Below are 5,648 nucleotides of genomic sequence, written 5' to 3'. Positions count from 1 at the left end.
GTGCAGTTCAGGTTGGCCTTGAACTCACTTTGTAGTCCAGGCTGGTCTTGAACTCGCAACGATCCTCCTGCCTCAGCCTCCTGAGGACTAGGATTACAGGCGTGTGCCACCACACCCAGCTCACTTATTCTTTTTCACCGCTGTATGGTATATATTTGTGTGAAAATAACAGATTATATATATAATTTCTGTGAACATTTTTGTTGTTTTCTCTTTATGCCTTTTATTGATTGCTATTGGGCATCTTCCTAGGAGTAGAAATATTGAAAGTTTGGTCAATTTTAGAAGATTCTGGGAATTTTATATACTAGTTGCACTTCATTCAATCTACGTAACTAGTATAGTAAGTTCCAGTTGTTCTACATCTTTCATAACACTTAAAATGGTCAGTGTTTTTTTGTTTGCTTGTTTTGGAATTTTAGCTATTTTGCTGATTATTTCATTGTCTCATTGTGATTTTATTTTATGTTTTCTTACTAATGATAAATGATTTTCATATTTTTATGGACTCTTTGGACAACAGAAATCAGCCAGGCGTGGTGGCGCACGCCTGTAATTCTAGCACTCAGGAGGCTGAGGCAGGAAGATCATTGCAAGTTTGAGACCAGCCTGGGTTACAAAGTGAGCTCAAGGCCAGCCTGAACTGCATAGCGAGACTCTGTCTCAAAAAGACAAATGAATAAATAAATAAAAAGTAGCATGTATGTTTAAAAAAAAAAAAAAAAAGAAAAGTCTTGATTGACATTTTTATCATTTTTCAGTTGGGTTATCTAGTTTTGATTAATTTGTAAAAATTATTTAATGAATTCTTAATCAGGGTTGTTTGTGGGGTATACTGTACTTACTGCACATATCTCACCCACTGAAGTTTTTTTTTGAACTTCTGTGCAGTTTTTCTCTTTACACTCTGTTGATAGCATCTTTGAAGGAAATTTCTAAGTTCCTCAGCTTTTCCCCTTGTGAAGAGTACTTTTCTTATTTTTTATGGTACCAGGAATAGAACTCAGGGCCTTGCGCTTGCCAGGCAGGCACTGAGCCACTGAGCTGCACTGCCAGCCTGATGAGTACTTTCCATGTCCTATTTTAAAAACTCAGTCTTTCCCATTCTCAGATTTGTGAGGATTTGAGAAATTTCTGTCTTTCCATTAAAAGTTGCGGTGTTTTGCTTCTCAAATTTAACTCTGCAGTTGCAAATTTTTATAATTGATTTTTGTTGATGGTGTGAGGTAAAAGTCAAGACTCATGTACCTTAATTTAAAAATACTCATTTAAAAATAAATATGTTAATTACTTGCAGGCACAAATAACATATTGTATATTTGCTGAGAAACGATTTCTTTCCAAATGAAAAAAGTTGTATTTTGCAAATCTAATACCTGGTTGACCTTAGATTCTCATACCATCTTTATTCAATCTGCTGTGATATTTATTTTTATATGAAAGAGATCTGACCCAACACAGAGAAGAGGTTGGAAAAATTAGTATATTAGTAGCCTTAAGTTTCTTATGTGTTAGTAACAACATGGAATCTGAGATTTTAATCAATGAATTTATTAATATTCTGTTGCATTAAAAACTATTGGTCTTTAATTCCAGCAACTTGGGAAGCTGAGGCAGAAAGATTGAAAGTTTGGGGCCAGCCTGGGCAATTTAGTGTAACTCTGTCTCAAAAAGGGTTGGGAATGTAGCTTAGTGGTAGGTACCCCTGGGTTCAGCCCCCAATACTTGGAGAATGATGGGGTACATTGGTTTATCTTGCACTTTGAATGAATCATTTACCCATGCATGATTTTGGTGGTTTTTTGAGGGGTTTTTTTGTTTTTTTTTGTTTTGTTTTTGAGACAGGGTCTCGCTGTGCAGTTCAGGCTGGCCTTGTAGCCCAGGCTAGCCTCAAACTCACAATGATCCTCCTGCCTCAGCCTCCTGAGTGCTGGGATTACAGGTGTGTACCACCACACCCGGCCCATGCCTGATTTTGTAACAGCATACATTGGTCATTTGGGAAGTATTGATGGTACTGGGTTGTATAGTTTTCTCATGTGGGCACATTTTTTAAATAAATTACGAAAAGTGACATTTGCTCACTTTCTGTACTGGTTTCTTCCAAAAAGCGTAGGAAAGTATGAAGCTCAGTATTAAATGCGAGTTTTCCAAAATTGAAAATTTTTATTCAAAGCTTAGATTTAATCATTGACATAGTTTGTTGTTTACCTGTGTTGGTGTTCATTTGACCCAGCACATTAGTTGGAAAACCTTCTCCCCTGGTATGTTGTAGCAGCCGCTTATACATACATATTTTTTCCTCTCTGTATTTTGCTTGTTTTGGTTTATCTTCATGCTATTTGTGCCCTCTCAATTATTCTACATATTTTGACATTTCATAGTGTGTGTTTTCACACATGTATACATATAAAAACTTGTTGGAGAGGTACGAGCTTAGAATAGCATTAAAGCTAAATTATTTTAGAAAGACTTGACATTTTTGTAAGTACATCTATGTAAATATATTTAAGTCTGCAGAAGTGTGTACTCTTTATTTGGTTACCTTTAATTTTTCACAGTAATGTTTAAGAAGCATAATTTTTGATCCGTCTAGAATTCTAGCTTAGCAGTTTTTTCCTTAAAACTTTTAAAATGTTGTTCTGTCATGTTCTGGCTTGTGCAAATGTTGAAGACTCAGCAGTTAATGTTACTGTTACTCCTTTGCAGTTAACACATTTTTTTGCCCAGGCTGCTACTGAGATTTTTTTTCTTTGCTTGTCAGCAGTTGCATCTAATGTTCCTGTGATTCTTTTGGATTTATTTTGTTCAGGATCTGTAGAACTCATTCATTCTGTGATGTAGTGTTTCTCATCAGCTTTAAAAAAATCCTTAGCCAGTACTTTTTCCTGTTGCTTCTTAATTCCATTTCCTGTTTCTCCCTTGGTTTCCTTTGTCCCTATTTTGTTCATACTGTTTTCTGTGTTTTCCACCCTTTTTTCTCTGTTCCTGTATTTTCTCTGACTTATTTTCTGATTCATAGATTCCAAATTCTGTTGTTCTTAATGTTTATATTAAGCCCACCATTTGAATTTTTATTTTTAATTGCATTTTTCAGTTGTAGGTTTCTACTTTATTTAATGGATCTCCGTGTGTAGGTCAAGCTATCTTGTGCTTTTTTTTTCTTGAGCATATTAAAAATAATATTTTTCCTGTTTGTTTTAGATTTGGTTCCATTCTCAGCAGTCATGATAATTTTTATTAATTGCCACTGTATGAAAAGTTGAACTATTAATCTGTCTTCCCATAGAAAGTATTTAGATATGTTTTGTTTGGTTTTGACTTTGGCAGACAAGAGTATACATAGATGTCTTGATGCAGGTGAGAATGCTGTGTGATGTATGTGGTAGCTGTTAGGGGAAGTTTTCTTCGATAGCTTGTATTTTCTCAATGACTAAGGAATAAAGATAATGAATTGAGAGTTTGGATGAGGAAAGAAATATCTGATATTTGATGAGAGTGGACTAAATGGATCCAGAGATAATTATGGTTGCTAGGCAACTCTGAAAGCCCACCTGAAGTTTATGATAGCTGTGTTTTCTCATCAGCCACGTTCTGTTGCTGGGATAGAAGTGGAGGTAGGCAGAGAGTTGGATTTATCTAGCCTACTAAGTACAAATAACATGAGAATAAGGGCAGTTGAGGGAGTGCTTGCAAAAGAATGATAATGGTAATTTAATGTGGAGTTTGTGTTGGGTTCAGAAAAGAAGAACAGAAAAAAGATGGTGGGATCATTAGAGAACAAATAGATTTTGGAAGTCTGGGTAACAGAATGAGTGAGAAAGAAGAACAGATGCTTGGACTTCAGATTATAAAGGTGTTATTGTTATTGCTGATGCAAGATTTCTGGTGATTGACCATGAAAGTGCATGTCTGAAGTGGAATACAGAGTAAGATCTTTAAAGAAGAGATCAAGAAACATAATTCATCATGTCAGAAGGATTAATATTAATGTCATTACAAAATCTGTCAAAAATAATATTAGGGTATTTATAAACCAAGATTTAAAATCTGTAAGAAACGAGGAGTGATCCTTGCTGTTTGTAATTGGTTGTGTCAGAAGACAGTAAGGGTATGATCTGATGTTCTAAGATTCAAAGTTATAATTTTTAGTGAGAAGAGGAAAAACATGGTTTAGAATTAGGTAAAAGGAGAGGACACTGATTTGTCTCTAGCTCCATTGATAGGAGGAATGCGTGAGAGAAAACATGTACCATTTTGAAGTGGTAGTAGAGGAAGCATTGTCCTCAGGAAATACCGGGAGAACACATCGAGAATGTAAGATATTTTCCAGATGTCAGACTGTGAGTTCCAGTGTTAGTGGGTTAGTGTAAGGATTGGATGAGGGTTAGGATGAAGATTAGTCAGAAACAAGTCTGTCTAGAACCAAGTGCACATTTGAGACTTGGAGTTGACATGACGTGGGCATTTATGGTGCCTGATGTAGCCTAGGAATAAGAAACATCTTAAGAATGTTTTTCTTCTGAGTACTAGTATTCCTTTATCTTAGAGATGAGTCAGATCTCAGTAAGATTACTGTGTAAATTTCCTTTCATTGGTTTTATAAAATTATGAAGAGAATTTTTAGGAATTTTTTTTTAATGAAAATGTATAGTTTTTCCTTAAGTGTTTTCCTCACTGTGCCTGGTTATTAAGGCTTAAAAGGCTTAATGAGTATAAACTTGAACAAAGGTAAAATTTAGGATTTTACTGTCCAACATCACATTTTAGTGTAAACCTCTAGCAAGTGAGTATTAAAAAGGGAAATCTGAAAAACCGGAACTTTTGGTAAAAGTAATTGAGTTGCATAAAGGATTATACAGCATTAGACAAAAGTTTTGCTTAGGAGTTTCATGATTTAGGAAAAAATCATAAAGCACAGGTCCTTTAAAATAGATTAAAGTGGCTTTAAATTAGAATTACTTAAATCAGGCTACTGGAGATTCATTTAGCCTGTTAAATTTTAAATTAGGTACAGATGTAAATACTCATCAGCGGCCTAATCTATAAATATAATTCTCTCCCACAAGTAGGCTCTGAGCATATCTTTCAAGCATCTTATGTCTTGCCTGGTTCTTCCTGGGAAGTGACATACGTTTATGAGCAAATATTTTCTAACCTAAAGTGAAATATTTCAAAAGTAGATTATACTAAAATAGCACCAATTGCCAAATGTTCCCTGAGTATTGATAACCCTTTCTTCCCCTTCTTTCTCTGAATTCTTGAGAACTGTTAGTTGTGCCCACTTTTAAGCACCTCTTTTCCATCTAGGCATGATTTAGCAATAATAGTAATAATAATTCACCCTTAGTCCCAATCCTGCTATGCTGGGTTTTTTTCTGTATTATGCCTTATATGTGCATTTGTCTTTTCTTTATGGTATGTATATATTCTGTTTGACTGCTTTATATGCACTTCTTTACATGTACTTATGCCTTTATGTAGTTGTAGTTTGTAATAATTGTATAGTGCCCATAATAGTGATTATACTATGATCTATTAAATCACTCTAATAGTACTATATATTTAGGTTGCTTTTAGTACTAGATATTTAGATTACTGCTATGATTAATGTTTATATACATATTCTTTTTTTTTTTTTTTTTTTT

General features: G+C 34.5%; 1 protein-coding gene across 1 annotated transcript in view; it reads left to right on the top strand.

The window, feature by feature from the left end:
- Rapgef6 (Rap guanine nucleotide exchange factor (GEF) 6) overlaps window positions 1-5,648 on the top strand; it is a 206,744-nt gene that overhangs the window by 38,685 nt on the left and 162,411 nt on the right. The window lies entirely within an intron of this gene.

Source organism: Chinchilla lanigera, unplaced genomic scaffold (assembly GCF_000276665.1).
Source record: "Chinchilla lanigera isolate Chin_1 unplaced genomic scaffold, ChiLan1.0 scaffold00007, whole genome shotgun sequence".
In the NCBI taxonomy this organism is placed as follows: Eukaryota; Metazoa; Chordata; class Mammalia; order Rodentia; family Chinchillidae; genus Chinchilla; species Chinchilla lanigera.
Note: the sequence above shows the minus strand (reverse complement) of the source record. Positions and strands in the feature narration are given on the sequence as shown.